The sequence below is a fragment of the Rhipicephalus microplus genome, chromosome 4 (genome assembly GCF_043290135.1).
Source record: "Rhipicephalus microplus isolate Deutch F79 chromosome 4, USDA_Rmic, whole genome shotgun sequence".
Lineage (NCBI taxonomy): Eukaryota > Metazoa > Arthropoda > Arachnida > Ixodida > Ixodidae > Rhipicephalus > Rhipicephalus microplus.
In genome coordinates, this window is record NC_134703.1 from 30,404,491 (window position 1) to 30,421,880 (window position 17,390).

The window sequence follows — 17,390 nt, forward strand, 5'->3', positions numbered from 1 at the left end:
GAAGTAGGAATACGATATTAGGTTAAAAAAAAAGACACAATAAGGTACTTTGCTTGTAGTTGGGCCAGATAATGGATCACCAACTATGGCGTGCTTCGTAATCATGTGCTTTAGCTCGTAAAACTAAAACTGCTTCTTTTATTTTTTTAATTCGGAAGCCACGCCCTTAGGCGCAGTGCTTTATCACGAACCTGTTGTTAAGGCGGTCTATGCACACTAATCGTGCCCGTGCATATATATCCTTTCTTCGGTGGTCTCTTCGAACAAGGGCTTCAACACCGGCTCGTCCTTGTTTCCGGAGTCTTTAACGACGCGCCTTCGTCCGCATGTGCCAAAAATGGGCTTGCGCGTTACGCAATTTACGCCTCGCTGTTACGCGGAATTGTGTGTGCGGGGCCGCCGTGTGGGTGGGTGGTGGCAGCAGCGGTGCGTGGTATGGTCGGGCTGGTCCTTGCCGGCGCCTCCGTCGTGCGACGACAGTGCGACCCGCACTTGGCCCCATCGGAACGCGTGGGCGTCCACGTGTGGGTTTACCATGCGGGAGCCTGCGGTCGGCTCTGCTCGTGGCACGCGTCCGTTCCTGGACCACCCTCGTGCGATACGTGGAGGAGGCGTTTGTACTCGTGGGCGCGGCAGGCTCACTGAAGCAGGAAAGGAGTGCGAACAGCGTGGCCGTCGCGCCCTTGTATGTATACTATACACACTGACCAACCGAACGTGTGTGCGGGCGCGCGCGCTATGGTCAGACACGGTCCGTATTCGCACCTCCGTGTAACAAATTTGTAATGGCTTCATTCGGTGATGCATAGCTGGCTTTGTGTATTCGGTCGACGTTGTGCCTTCGTGGGCGCGGTATAGACTATTAAGGCTTCACGTAGGAAGTTGCGAGAGTTGAGAAATTGAGCCCGTGATTGTAGGCAATACGCGCTTGCGTAAACATGGGAGAGGAGGCCCCGAGTAAAACTGGTGTTTTCGGGAACGAACCAGCTGTCTGGGTGCGGTATAGTGAATGAACTGCGCATCCGCCCCCTTTTTGTTGCAGATGGGGCACCCTTTGATGTATGAATGGATCGTAGAAACTTGCCGGTTCGCGCAGGTGCGCAAAAGCCGCTATCTTCGATAGCGTGTTAACGTAATTCGCGTTTATGTGTGCAGATTACACTTGAAACTCGATTTAACGAGGAGGATGAGGACGCTCGAAATATTTCGTTAAATCGAGAATATCGTGAAGAACAGATTTTTCGGTCCATCTGAATTTAAGATTGTAACGTGGTGATGCCCCAATGTTTCCACTGGATTGTTTCTATATCGACAACCCATGCGTGCACATCTGAAAAGTCTGTGAGGGTGGCCTCCCTCGGTGCGGCCACCGTCCCGCATAAGAACGCCTCCGGCTGCGGTTTGGTTGTTCCGTGCGTTGCCGTGACAGGCAGCTCAGTCAAAGCAAAGCTATAGGGCCCTAAATATGGTACCAAGGCATCCTAACACGACAGCGCTGGAGCGCTCATCCTCTCTCTCTCTCTTTATATATATATATATATATATATATATATATATATATATATATATATATATATATATATATATATATATATATATATATATATATATATATATATATATATATATATCTCTTGGCCGAAATTTGAAGGGTATCGCTGCGTTTTCGCTCAGTTTCGTAAAGAAAAACTTAGTGAAATAGGGCTTGGTAGCCAAATTAGTTCGTTAAATCGAGTTGGTCAAGACAATGAAGCTTATCTATTGGTAGTATATGTCGGAGAATGGATTTTTCTTTAGTTTGATCGGGAACGATTTTAGAATCGGGGTTCGTTGATATATATCGAGTATAGTAACTATAGTACTATAGTAAAATACCCGAGTTACGCTATATATACAGGCGCACCACAAGAATTGAGAATGAGTGTGCGCCATTATCGACGATGTAGGAGCTGTCGACCGCTGCATTTTTTTTTTCATTGATACGTGTGGTTTAACGTCCGAAAACCACCATATGATTATGAGAGACGTCGTAGTGGAGGGCTCCGGAAATTTTGACCATCTGGGGTTCTTTAACGTGCATGCACCCAAATATGAGCACACGGGCCTACAGGATTTTCGTTTCCATCGAAAATGCAGTCGTCGCAGCCGGGATTCGATCCCGCGACCTGTGGGTCAGCAGTCGGGTACCTTGGCCACTAGACCACCGAGGCGGGGTTGCTGCTTTTTTTTTCCTTCTCTCCTGAGAGGCGTCTAAAGGCTTTGTTTCAAAGCGTTGCTTTAAAGATATTTTAACAATTTTAAGGTGCAACAGTCGACTGGCGTAGTGTTCTTGATGTGAATTAGTATTGATAAAACGACTGGTGACCACGTCATGCTGTCTTTGAGAGGTCGCAGAACTATCACATGGTGCGTATAGTGGACGGCCACACGCGTCCGTATCATTTATACAGGTAAGAAGCGACTGTTGAGAACATCGCGGATCTCTTGCCGTCTAATAGACTGCCATCCAAAACTCGCACTCGTCCTTACCATTGCATGTATATAGCTGGGCTGCGCACTTCGGTGGTCCGATCTTGCAAGAGTGGACTGTGCGATTCGCTCATCATTACGAGTGGTCTCTCTTTTCTATATCGTTTTTTTTTTCAAGCTTTTATCCTGTCGGTGTGCTTTCTTTCTTTGGCTCGTATAATTACCTTAAGTGATGATAACCCCGATTGCACGTATATGCCTTGCAGCAGCGGCTCGCTGTCTCTGCTTCCGAGCGGAGCTGCGCAAAATCTCGCCGCCCTCTGCCTATACAGGAGAGGACGCGCCGATCGCCTCCCGGCAAGGTATACGCGATCGGGAAAGATGAATGATTCCGTTGATCCACTCCTGCAGCGGCGTGTATGTGTGCATTCCATGGTCGAAATTGGCGTTAATTAGTTCCTCGCGGGCTGGGCTTTCCGAAGGCGAGCGCGCAGCGCGGCATGCCTCTGATGGGCAGCGCCAACTGGTGGGCCCACTGTCCGCGCCTTATACGCAATCGGCCCACCCGCTCAGTTGCGGCAGCGGGCCCACTCAATGTCGCGATGCCAATCGACGACCTGCGCGCGCTATACCATCTGGCATCCATTTCCTACCCACGGATGTATACGGGGCGTAATCTTGTCGCTGCTGGTTCTATACGATGTATAAGGCCGGATTCGCGGCCGGATTGCTGGCGGCCCACGGGCCGTTTCTTGTAGTACATACATAGAAGCGCCTCTTGATTGAGTCTGTGTGTACCTACGGAGGGTGGTGGCTCACTATATATGTATATGTATATCGCAAGCATAGCCGACAAGCGCGCAGTATTGCTCTCATTCGCGTATTGCGCGGGCCGGATGAAGCTCTGCTAACATGTTTGAGCGTGCTCGGTTCTGCGTTGTTTATTGGCCGATATTTAGGTCGATTTAGCGCCCATGCACACTTCGTCGTGTGGCGGCTGCAGTGAAGCAGCACGCAATCGAGTGGCCTGCTGCTGGGGCGACGTTTATACCGCGGCAGAAAAGTCTCTCCGCGTGTAGCATGCATGCATGAACAATTTGGGTCTGCTCGCACTTTGATCGTGTGACCTTACGGGAAACACATCGCCTTTGTACTTACTTGTCTCTGCCGTGGTTTATGTGCAGGGCAACAGCACCATCTGCTAAAACGAAAGCTATATCGATTCTGGGGTCTTTCAGTTGTTCACGCACTTCATTAATTCAATATTTGTATCGCGTGGAACGACTTCACCGTCAGCATCCCGGCTCCTATAGTTTTTTTTTCTTCTTTATGATGTTCGTGTGAGTAAGACGCAATAGTATAGAAGCGCCTGATTTGCAAACAAGTTACGTAAATGTCAAATACGTTAACGTAGTGACACATTAGCCGAATGTGCGTAGTTATAGTGGTGGCATGCACACGCAACTGAAACATATAACCAGTAGGGTCACTATCACATGTAGGTTTTATACTTACAGCGGGAGTAATTTGACTGAAGCACATATTATACTTAAGAAGGGCGTTGTAGATTAAAAAAAAAGTGAAAGCGTACACACCGCACTTTGGGGTAACTTCGCGTCAATATGTATTTTCAGTCCGGTCGAATCTCACCTTCATTATAAATGCGATTTAGGTGTGCATTCGAGTGGAGCCTCTAGGAATTACATGCGCGCATGTCTCACTCGGCTCCGTGATGATATAACAACGTTTTATTGAGAAGGAAAATATGGAAGTGTGGCAGCATCCTTATAGTCCGGGATTCCGTTGGCCGAAGACGCCGCCATGGCTGCTTTCACGAGGACTTGCTGGACCTTAGGGTTGGTATATATGATGGCGCGACGACAGTGAAAAAATGCTTGAATCGCCGAGTGTTATAGAAGTCATAGAAATCGATTCGTTACTATACGCTCCGTATGTCAAGAATAGAGAAAAGAAAGCTGTTAATCTGGCTTCACCTCTATACACCAAGTCGCGGGATCGAATTCCAGACCGCGGCGGCAGCATTTTCGATGGAGGCGAAAATACTTGAGGCCCGTGTTTTTAGATTTAGGTGAATGTTAAATAACCCGAGGTCTATGTTTCCGGAGCCCCCCGCTACGGCGTATTTTATAATCATGTGGTGGTTTTGGGATGTGTTGAACCCCAACAATCGTTATCTTCATCTCTATGGTGGCTTTTGCAGCAAGCATCGTGTGTGTGCATGTTTGTCATCCTGCTCTGTCTGTTATTCCGACCTCTGTATTTTTGCTAGTTTTGGCCGTTTTCAATGTATTAGTATACGCATCATGCTTCTTTCGCATTGTCGACTGATCACTTTTTTTCTCTCGTGCCTGCGATCCAGGGCTGCATTTTGATGTGTAAAACAATTATTTTGTAAGCGTAAATGAAGCAGTGCGAAGATAAGTAATGGCGGGAAACAAAGTAAATTATAGTTATTAGCGCTAGAAGACTGCCGCGGGCGGGTTTTTTTTACGTCGTTGTGCGCGTCCCCTGCATGCTTCGATCGGTTGCGCTTGGCTTCACGTGCGTAGTTAACGCGCATTGTAAAACCCTTTCAAGCTGAAACGTTTCACTGCGGAACACTAATTGTGATGGACGGCCTTCTAACTAGAACGGATCGTTGGTGCCGAAACACGTGCGACAGTTGATTAGAAAAAAAAAGTAAAGCCACTCGCTATACTCGCGGCGCTTTAAATTATCCTAGACGCGGGCGTCGGGCGCTCTCATTGTGCAACACACATGAGTGTGAGTATATACTGAAGGACATTGCCCCATATAACACAGCAATAGAGTGCGGCTAATTAGATTGCCCAAATGCGAGATGCTCTCGCCCGGACGCATGTGGCGACTTTTATGGGCGGCAGATGCTGTGACAATTACGCAATCCCCCTGTTCGTGGCATCAGCCTAAAATGCGTATACAGGCTCGTGCGCTGTCGGGATGCATGCTTTAGATCAGCAGTCGGAAATATTATGCTGCCGCTGGCACTACGTGAGAAAGCTCGGATCTACGGCCAACATGGAAGCTTTGACCTCAAATGTGGTTTTGGCTTGTATATGCATGTTTGAAAACAGAAAGCTTGAGTACATGCGCACTCCAAATGAGCATAATCTCTGTTTCAATTTTTTTTCACGTTGTTATAACAACTCGCCTACTTTTTCTTCCGTTTCCTTCAAACATAATTCACACGATAAATGTTGTAGAGTTGCCCTTACTTGTAATGACTCAGACTAAGTCCATATATACGCAACAATATTTACACCGATAAACACATAACAGTTCACGCAGTCACACCAACGCATTCGCACACGCATAGATTACACTGTTTACAAAGTTTCATTGAGGCTCGCGGCCCACAAGAACGTCGACAGTGCTTTCGTTGCACGTCCTGGGCGAAATCTCGGCGAGTATAGCGTGAATGTCACCGCACTTGGCGCTCTGGAAAAGGCCGTCGTCTTGTAACGGTCCTATAGTAGTGATGTGCGTCTGTTGTGAGAAAGAAAACGACGTGCGGGTTATACTCTGTGCGCGCGGGTTGGTGACCTCGTTATCTCACCCTGCACGGACAGCCCGCTGCTTTGCGACGCGTGTCGAGCACTCCGCCGGGAGGGGTCGGTCCGCTTTGTGCCGCTCTTGCGGCCGGGGAGGCAGGCATCTCCGCGAGACGCGCCGCTACATGCGGGCCAGGTGTAAAGTCGCGCTCAGTATGGGTTGAAACACGCTGTCTGTGCTCAAAAAGGCGCCGACATGGGAAAGCACCATCTAACATGCATGAAAACAAAAGGTTATCTAAACTTTCTCCGTTAGCAGTACCTTCTGAAGTCGGTGTCATTGTTCGGGCTTCGGGTCTCTTTAACGGCAGCCAGTGTGTTTCAAGTCATATTGAGCGCGACTGCACGTGCAATTGATGTCGGAGGATGTTCCAGTGTGGTCCACAGTTCGCGGTCAAAATGAATAGTGATTCACGAACCTTTTTTAACCCAAAGCCTGAACCGAGTGCTTCTTTTATTCCTGACCCTCTGGTGGTCTGTTTAATACGAAGTGGCCGTTTAAGAAAAATGGATGTGCACTATATACGTGCACGTACAATTTTCTATGAGCGACTTTTGTCGCTTGATGAGCACCCCAGCCTCTCTGATGCACGCAACAATTTCATTTAGGGCATGCGGTCTGATGCGGCTGATGTCAACCTATAGGCCATCTTTTTCTACGTGTCGCGTCTCCCACTGAAGGGTGCTTCCGGAGATAAGCAGACGGAGATAGCGTGCGTCTTTTCGCTTTGCTGGTTGGTTGTACGACGAAATGGGGTCCACGGTGGCGTCAGTTTATAATGCGTGTGGCAGTGAATGTAAGCTTAAATTGCTGATATATAAGTTAGAAACACCCACTTTAAGTGCGCATGACGGGAAAATTTTGATCATTAGCGAAAAAAAAATATTATGCCAAATGGTACTTCTTTGAATTTTTGCTCTGAAGCTTCATCGCCGAACTTTTATAGTAAAATACATTACCGGTAACGGTAATATATAGTAAAATATATTACCGTTTTGAAATGGACGAAAGGGATTTTTCAAACTAATATACTGCATTCGCCTACAATTCTAGTCATTGCACGTGGCTAGATTTCACTGTTCACGAGGAGTCGAGGCTTCTTTCTGGCGTATCGTAGAGCTCCCAAAACAAAATCAGATCACAATTTATGCCGCGCTCGCTGCGAAAACCAAAGGACCCCAGAGAAAAAAAAAACGAGAGCAGTAGTGTTTTGATTCCTGCGAAAGGCATGGTCTCGGAGTAAGCTTTATGCGGTACACACATCAAAGGCAACATGCTATGCCGTTTTCGTTTTTCCTCGTTCCACGTATGTACTGTTCACGAAAGATTTGCAATGTGCGCTCTCTCGAAAGCGAATGTTGGATGGGTTTAGAGCGAGCGAGATTATTAAAGTATCGTATTCGCAGTATATATAGTTCAAAGGGTTCATGCATGGCAACTGGTATCTTGCGCCTCTCTCGTGGCGTCCTCTGCGATTGGGTTTCGATTGGGCACTCGATGCTGCTTCGCCGGCGCTTTTTGACGAGGCTGAACCGCGCGCTCTTGCATGCTGGAGTGCAAAAACAAAATAATAATAATAAAGAAAATAAAGAAAAGAAAGAAAAATAAAAAAAGGAATGGAAGCTGGGTGCCGTCCTGCCGCGAAGCAGCAGCGCTGTTAGCCAACAGATGTGATCTATATACATGAATGGGTGACTGGGCCCCCCGTAAACGAGACTTGTACATTCGCTCGCGCATATCCTGCCGCTGTGGGAATAATACAACGCCCCTGTTTCCCTCTCGGGCAGCTGCAGGGCGCAGTCACGTTTTTGACCCGACGTGTCATATATACGCTTCTGCTCGGCAGTTTTCTTCATTTGGCCTTTTATTTTTTTCTTCGCTTCATGCCCCTACTGCCCTGCTTACCGATCGCCTCCAAGCGCTTTACCGAGAGCGTCGTGTACTGCGAAAGAATAATAGACTGGACCGTTATTGAAAATCGCTTTTGCCTTTTCGTGGTAGTCCAGCCGTTCTTTGACTCTCGGCGACATCTGTTCAAGTGCACGACGATAGTTATAGCGCGAGAACAAAACGACGACACAGAGACAAGAAGGACACGGAAGACACGAGCGCTCCTTCTTGTCTCTGTGTCGTCGCTTTGTTCTCGCACTATAACTATCGTCATGCTATACCAACTAGCCCAAGCTGCCACGCTTCAAGTGCACGGACATAAAGGGGGGCGGGGGGTGAAGTTGAAGGTCTTGCATGCGCTCGAAGGTATATCTGCAGTCGTTATCTGTTGTAGCCCCAGCGCCGTCCTGTAGGAGGCCCTCTGTACACAATTGGTGAATGGACACTCGACGAGAAGTGAAGCGAGTCGTCCGTCGCCCCGCCACGGTGGTCTTTCTCGTCTGCTGACCCGCAGGTCGCGGGTTCGAATCCAGGCCGCGGCGGCTGCATAGTCGATAAAGGCGAAAATGCCCGAGGCCCGTCTGCTTATAGATTTAGGGGCACGTTAAGGAAACCCCAAGTGGTCTGAATTTCCGGAGCCCTCCACTACGGCGTCTTTCATAATCAAATGGTGGTTTTGGGACGTTGAACCCCGACATATCAATCAGTCAATCGCGTGCGGTTGCTCTACGGCTAATTCATTATTGGTTAGTCATGTATTCATTATTGGTTAGTCATGTATTAGTCAGTACTCTATGTGCGCATTGACTGAGCACGGGTGCGTAATTGTAGCCCGCACAGGTATCGAACTTCTGGAGCCACTAACCACATTAACGCTGCTCTCAAAGCTTTGCCATTCGTAAGCGTAACTATCCGACCGCGCGGGCAAACAACTTGCTTTATCCACCTGGCTCTCTGGGGCGATGCAGTGACTGCAACGTAAATGCGTATCCTTTGCGATTAACCGTTACCGATTGATAACTGTTTTGAGACAAGTGTCTGAAGAATATATTAAACTGTGACCAGGGGAATGGGATCTGTGCCGTATATATTGAATGAGTTCTTCTGCGTCATATCTGACAGATATCGAGCATTCATAGTGCTCGAACTGTCATGAATTCCGTGTGCTCCGGTCTGCAGTTGACCACTGACCAGTGGTTCTGATTTTATTCTGTTGGTCATTATCACCCCCTTCTCTCTTATCTTTTCTAAGCAGCGGTTACGGAGGATGCATTGTGCTACCTTAGGTGGGCCTCTCTTCTCTTTTTTCATTAATTTTTATCGATTTTCGGTCGCACTTTTCTCTCGCGCCTTTGATGGGTCCAGCCTATCCTTCCATATATATTTTAATTTTTTTCTTTAATGTCTTCGACACTAAATGAAGGAAAAAACAATAAAAACGACAATCACGCAACTTCTGGCGCTTTTTTTTTTCACGTCGCAGATTCGGACTTAAAATAGTTAACAACGCCTCGAGTGAGGATCGCTCTCGCATACTTCTGAGTGGTCATTTTCTTCGCGGAGCAGTGCGCGAACAATGACGTCATGCTAATAATGGGTTATGCGCGAATGCAGCCGAGCTGGTCAGTGCGGTCGTTCTGTGCATGCATGTGTGCGAACGTCGCACACATGCATGCACAGAAGTCTTGGAGTCTTGCGTGTTGCGCTATATAGGCGGAAATTACGAAGTTCGTGCGTGCGTTCTTTCTGAGTGCAATGGCGACTTGCCTTGCATCCGAGATGCGGAGCGCAAGTTGCCGAGCCGTCTCCACGTGGGGCTTGCGTTCAGCAGTGCGAAACGGAGCCAGAGATGCGGCGGCGTTGTTTAAAGAAATGTGCGGACCTCGTCACGTGCGCTACACACTCGGGAGTCCCGTGGGAGCGCACATCGTGCCTTTTAACTGCGTTACATGGAGGCTGTATACGCTTTGCGCGCTGTATACAGTGTTGAGCGCTTCCGCGCTGCTGCTTCTTCTGCTTGCCGCTGCGTGAGTGTTATTAATGGATGAATGAGTGGACCACTGCGCGCAGTAACCGTTTCCGCATCCGTATAAACCACTCCGTTTCCAGATGCGATGTATATATATCCATGGTGTAATGCTGGGAATGCCGGTATTTTCTCGCTACTTTTGCTGTACTCAGCTGCGAACTGTTATGGCTTCGCGATATACTATAATGCACGACAAGATAATTAAGTGTGTAGTCGTGGACGTTTGTATAACGGGAAGAGCATTTGTTGTCGATGAGTTACTAAATGCGGGACATGAAATCTAAATAAAGTTGACCAACAGCGCAAAAAGGAGACGCTACACGGTGGGCAGAAATCAACATTTTTGAAGGGTCAACAGATTTTTTTTAAAACAATGAAGTAGCATTTTTGTTTAATTTGGTAATCGTGCGTATACGATATTATTTTTCAACGTTTCCGTGAATGGTTACGTCAGGTGCAAATACATCTCAATCGTGTCACGCGTTTTATGCTCGTTTGCATGGGAGCTCTCAAGGGGGAGAGAATACTTCGTCGTGAGAGATCGTCTTTTGACCTTCCACGATATAACGAATCACTACCGCCTTTAGCGCACTATATCCCCCCTTACATCATGGAGCTTCGCGCTACCATGAAATACTATGCCGCCAGTTGCAGACGCGTACGTTTCCTACTCCGTCGTTTCGCCATATTATACACCGTGCGATATACCCCTCTCCTTTGTGTATTTTCCTGTCAACAAAGAGCTAACCTAGACCATATCATGTGTGGGTGTACTCGAAACCCACCGCCCAATCCTCTACACATTAATAGTAAGGAGCAGTGGGAGGCTGCCACGTGCAGCTCGGCGCCCGAGGTCCAGGACCAGATCTTGGATTGGGCCAAGAGGGTAGCGGAGACCTACGCTGGGTATAGGCTCCTCTGACACTCCACCGCCGCACCTTTCCCTTTTGGGATGAAGTTTTTCTCCTCTTCGCGAGAAAAGCGGAGAGCTGTGCCGATGTTTTTTGTTTCAGCGACTCCTCGATGTTTTCATTTTTTATCAGTGCACCATGTAGTGTTTTGCAATTGGGGGACAACCACCTTTGGTGTGCCTGTGCTAAACAGTGGCGTAAATGCAGAGAATCACGGCGCTTACTTTAAAAGGCATCCCGGAGTGCATTCACTAAATGTACAGGCCTGAACAAGAAGGATACATATTAGAAGGTACTGGTCCGTGGGGTTTTTTGTTTTTTCATTTCACGGAGGAGTAATATTTGTCGAAAAAGGCAGTCCGTGGCTGCCGATGCCGTAATAACAGGACGTATATACCGAAATTACGCAACTCCGCTCACCGCTTTCACCCGGACAAGGGCTGCGTATTTATTTCGGCTAAGTTAACCGGATGCAGCACTGCGTGCTCGTATATCTAGAGTACTGCATCGGATGCAGACTGCAGTCTGGTATACGTTCCCCACACCCATTAAGGCTATATATACATCTCCTTTTCTGAATTCACTATGCCGAAAGGTATACACTGGTACTGCGAACACCTATAAACATACTAATGCATATAGCGTTAGAGCTTGATAAAGATGTCGTTTTACTTTCTATATGCGCACCTATCTTCAAATTGGGGGCGCGGGAGACGCTGCGTACTGTCTATAGCCTTTTTTAGAAGGTGGCGCATGGATTTCCGTGCATGGATTTCCACTCTTGCAAAAAAAAAAAAAAATCGTTATACTAATTGAGGATGTACTTTTTTTTCTTCTTGCCTGTGAACCGTGAAAATATACGATTATTGCGTTGCTGCTGCCCGACCGGTTATAGGGTCATAAACCCCTTTGTCGCGGAGATCCTAATTCGTGTTCGAGTACACGTTGTTTCGCAGTCGTGGTGACCTCGTCTATATAGCTATACGTCGCGACGGCGTTATGAAACGGGCGCAGAACGTGCAAAGCGCACCTCAACGAGCGGTTGCAGAAAGACCCGCCTTTTTTATTATTATGTATATATTTCCCCCCTAGATCGTAGCTTTTCGTCCCCCTTTTTGTGTGCGCTCGTTGCGCAAAGCGCTTTCTCTATACCCAGCTGCAGCCTCTTCGTGGATGGCGTTTGTACGAGAAGATGAGCCTTTTTCCCCAAATGGGTGTGCAGTTGCTATAGTTGCTAACGCTCATTCGGTGGCGTCGCCTGCAGCGTGTAAAGAGGGAAAAAGAGAACACCAAGGAGGAGAAGCGATGTGGATGTATAAACCTTACGCAACGTGTCCAAGATCACTTGTGCGCGAGACCGGCGAAAGAAAACGCTACTATATGCGCGCGTGTGCTGAAAGTGCACAGTAAGTGTCAGTAGGTGTTAGTAAGTGTTATGAGAAGCTAGGTTTAAAAATAAACGTGGAACTAATTTTATCCTTCGGAGGGATTACATTAGGTTATAGCCACAGGGAGTTTTTCTCTGCTGTGTGTGAGTATATAACGGCAACAAAGAGATTACCCTGTTAGCCTATTGTTATTATCTACGGCTACGAGACTACCTGAATGCTTGACTGAACACACTTGATGATCCTGCCGCCCGGTTCTTGGCCGATCCCCCTTTGTGGGCGAGTGCCAGCAAAGCTGAAGGTTCATCATCATCATCAAGTGTTAAAAGGGACTCGACATCAGCATACGGCATTGGGCTTAAAAAGAAGATCTTTATCGCACATTCTTGCATTCTGAAAGTCTTCGTTAACACATGGAAGACTTTGGGAGCGAAAGATTGCGACCGGTCGTTACCTCTTTGCGAATTTCGTAACGAGAGATTATACGGGTGAACGCCTTTGTCGATGTGTAAGGATTTGTCGGTTCTCGGGGTCCGCGAGGCTTAACTTTCCCTTGCGAAATTGCTCGTTATCGCTGTCGCAAATGGGCCAAGGAAAAAAAAAAGTGCTGCCTTGTTCATTCATTCATTTCATTTATTCATTTATTGTGCCCTCAGGGCTTACAGCATTGCAGAGGGGAGCAAGCACTGACGAAACAATGTTAAATAAAAGAATACATAGACAAGACACTAGAACATTATTAAACACAGGAAAGCAACTATTATCAACTGCTACTATGTTATACAGCCAGTAGATTATACAAGAAAACTAACAACAAAATCAAACGTTTACATTTCCAACACCAAGTATGTTATCGAGCGATGTTTTAAAACTGCAAGGCGAGGTGATGGATGCAACTGATTGTGGGAGATGGTTCCAATCCTTGCAAGTTTTTTGGGCAGGAATGAGTGGGAATATGTTGATGTCTTGAAGCGAGGAACAGCAACTTTCTGCGCATGGTCAGTATGAGTTGAAATGTAGGTTCCTTTAGTAGCAGTATAGTAAGCGCTTATTCGAGCAAGTGCATTTACAAAAAAAAAAAAAGGAGGGATGCTAGAAAAATTTGAGCCCTGGCCGCTTTGTAACGATGTAATGAAGGAATTCGGCAGGTGAACGTTTAGATGCTGGATGAGAGGAAGAAATAACAGGGCGATATAAAATATAAAGGGAGTCTTTTTACTTATCATTCACAAGTGGGTCTCTTTGTCTAGAATGCAATATGTCATAATTCGCTTGCGGTATGACTTAATCGAAAGATACTGTCGCCCAGGCTGGCGCACTCGCTGCTCTGCCGGAGTTGCAGCGATGGGCTTCATCGCTGTGAACGTTTAGGTGCTGAATGAGAAGATGAAATAACAGGGCGAAATAAAATATAGGAGGGGAAGGGGGTCGTTTTACCTATTATTTACAAAGGGGCCTCTGTGTGTAGAATGTAATATTTCGTAATTCGCTTGCGGTGGGACTTAATGGAGAGGTATACTGTCATCCGGGCTGGCGCACCAGCTGCTCTGTCGGAGTTGCAGCGATGAAGGCCATTGCGCAAGCCGCGCTCTCCTGCCGCTCTCCTGCCGCTCTCCTGCCGCTCTCCTGTCCCGCTCTCCTGCCGCCGATACAATGTCTGTTTGCGGGCGCGTGTCGCGTTGGGTATATCGTTTGAGCTGCACGCCGGATTTTCCGAAAGCGAGCTCGCCTACGCGGCCCTGAATCGAAAACTTCCTGCTTGCTCGGTGCTTGTCGCAGTGTCAGGAGGTGCATGCGTCAGTAACACGATACCCCCCCCCCCCCCCCTCTGCATACCGGCGTGCCTGTGTTGAAATATAGCTGCCTGCAGCAAGCAGGATGTCCGACTGCAGGACATTTATACTGGAGGAACGCGTGCATAGGTTGGTGGGGGGGGGGGGGGTGGTCTCTTTTCTAAAGGACAGCGTAACTACTATAGACCACCGACCGCCATGGTGGTCTAGTGGTTACGCTGCTTGACTGTTGACGCCAAGGTCGCGGGATCGGATTTCGGCCGTGGCAATCGCATTTTCGATGATGACCAATATGCTTGAGACCATACCATATAGATTTAGATGCACGTTAAAGAAACTCAGGTGGTCTAAATTTCTATTACAGCGTCCCTCATGCATGATCATATCGCGGTTTTGGGACGTTCAACTCCAACAGTTATTTTAATTTTGCCTCCTCAGTGTTACTGAGTTTACTTATATATATATATATATATATATATATATATATATATATATATATATATATATATATATATATATATATATATATATATATATATATATATATATATATAGTAAGCCTCTAAAGTTGGAGACAAAGTTCTTTGGAGTTTCAGTCACCCATACTCGTTTCTGTGTGTTATTTCGTCGGTAACAACTATCTTTCATTATATATTACTAACGTAGCATTTACATAACCATATCAAAGTCACCTAATCTTCAAGTGGGCACTACCAGAAAATAGCATGTTTCCGCCATCTTGGCAGTGGCAAAAGCTGGCTTCACTTCTGGCGGCAAGGCATTGCGGGAGCTTCCACTGCAGCAACTTTTTAAATCCCCCTTAATTGATACAGACACGTGGATCTCTGTTTTTTTATTTTTTTTCCGTAATGGTGGCAAATGACTTCTGAAGCTTAAAAAAAAAAACACTCTCTAGCCATCTCATTTTACTGTACACCTGGAATGCCAGGGACAGATCGATGCCAGTTGTGAGAGTCACGTCATCACTTCATTTTCATTTTTGCATCAGCTTCATTGCGCAGATTGTTTTCTTCTTTCGTAGTCGACCAACGTCGGATGGTGGTGAAATTTACCACCATCTCTCCTTTAAAGGGTGGTGGTGAAGTTTACCACCCTCTCTCCTTTAAGGAAAACCCCGCGCATGCCTGCACGCGCAGTTGTACTTTGCACGAGCGCCTTACCTGCAGAGTGCAAGGGCCGACGCTACGCGCATACAGCGTCGACACGTTCTGTATCACTGCAGCAGGCAGTTCGCTATTTCTGGTTAATGAGCGAATAGGCTCTGTCCGCAGGAACTACGGCTAGGTAGGTGACGGCAGTCGTGCAACGCTTCGCTTAAGCGGCTCGGAGGATGTTGACTGCGTGGTTGTCGCCATGCAGGCTTGGCGCAAGAACAGTTCAGGCGTGACAGGTGTACCGCTCGTTCCCATCTTTCTTTCTTTCTTTCTTTCTTTCTTTCTTTCTTTCTTTCTTTCTTTCTTTCTTTCTTTCTTTCTTTCTTTCTTTCTTTCTTTCTTTCTTTCTTTCTTTCTTTCTTTCTTTCTTTCTTTCTTTCTTTCTTTCTTTCTTTCTTTCTTTCTTTCTTTGTAGGTGTAAATTATATCGATAGATAGTTTCTTGGAACCTTGAATTACTGTTCCGACATCTACTCCTTTTTCCTTTTGATTTGATTGATATGTGGGGTTTGAAGTCCCAAAACCACCATATGATTATGAGACACGCCGTAGTTGAGGGCTCCGGAAATTTTGACCGCCTGGGGTTCTTTAACCTGCACCCGAATCTGAGCACATGGGCCTGCGGCATTTCCGCCTTCATAGGAAATGCAGCCGCCGCAGCCGGGATTCGATCCCGCGACCTGCGGGTCAGCAGCCGAGTACCTTAGCCACTAGACCACCGCGGCGGGGCCTTTTTTTTTCTTTTCTGCTTCTCTTGTTGGATGTTCTGCCGCTTCACGCCTTGGTGCTTACGAATACCTCTTCTCAAAAATTTTCCTGGCCTCGTGTAAAGTTCTCTGCGTTTGCTTGCGTTGCTCCACGCAACCGTGGTCTGATGCACGAACTGTTGCCTGGTTTACTGCTGTCGGCGGTTGGTGATCGTGGTACTCTCTGCGCAAACGTGCGCGAATGCTGTTTATGATAGTATGTAAACGTTAATTAAACTTCACTGCAGGTCGTTTTTGTTTGTTTTTATTTGTCTGTAGGCATATAGGTTCTTACACCCCCTTTTTTATTATTGTTACGAAGTTTTTTTCTGAGTAATCGCGCTAGGGTAGTCATCGTTTCAGCATTGCACTGAAACATGACAAAATATTACCAAAAATAAAAATGTCGAGAAGCACCCGTAGCAATAACTAGGTATAAAAAATTATGGACCATCTTTTAGAGGGGAACCCTGATGGGATGCGAAGCAGCAGAGGTGCTCACTGCGTTGACCCGGTTGAAACGGGCGTCGACAAAGGTGCTAGAAGAATGGCTTGAAGCGAAACTTGGGGTAGCGTTTACTTGAGTAAATAGGGGTTTAGAATAACGTTCGCAGGCTTTGCGGGCATTGCTTTAGCTGCGGGCGCCATATGAGTTTTTCGAATAGCGTTTGCTTCTTCTAGGGTAAAGTCTAGGAAAATTAGCCCTACCGCAAACCCAAATGCACGGAAGCTACACGCAGCGCTTTGCGGGCCTCGCGGGCCGCATGCGCCGCACGCTATTTCGGAATCTCTGCGGGCGGGTCGCAATCGGAAATGGTGGCTTGCGTTACCACGCATGTGCAGTGGCAGCAAGGTTCTTGCAGTGCGCTATTCTAAGCCTCCCTAATGTTTTTTTTTTGTTTGAAACGCAAAGACACGGGAGGAGGGTTGGGTTTCGTATAAGTTTCATCGCAGATAAACGAGCCGGAAAAGTGTATTCACTCGACGTGTAGTTGAGCGTTGCGGGCGGTGAAGAAAGTGAAGCGAGAGAGAAATGCGTTGCGAGCGGGTGGAGGCGTCGCCAGCTGCGGGCGCTGCGGCGAGTGCGCCGCGGATGAGGGAGACAGTGACGTCACTGCGCATCTGCGAGGGAAGCGTGACGTCAACGCGCAGATGCGGCGTGACTACCTTTCCACGCGATACCCGCACAGCCGCAACGCCCGTGCCGGGGCACCTGCTCCCTCCAAGCGGGGGGGCAAATGAGCGAATCGGTGACGCTCTTTCACCCACCGCTTGGGTGCGGCAAGTGTCCCGGCACGTGCGTTGCGGCTGTGCGGGTAGCGCGTGGAAAGGGCTTGACCTTCTTGGCACCGCTACAGCACTTGCGGCGAGGGGAGCGCGTTGCAACGCGTTCGTACG

At 47.5% G+C, this 17,390-nt stretch overlaps 1 protein-coding gene across 4 annotated transcripts in view; it reads left to right on the plus strand.

Annotated features, from left to right (window-relative positions):
• The window catches only part of LOC119171819 (uncharacterized), a 460,188-nt gene that overhangs the window by 61,478 nt on the left and 381,320 nt on the right, over positions 1-17,390 (plus strand). The gene's annotated exons all lie outside the window — the stretch shown is intronic.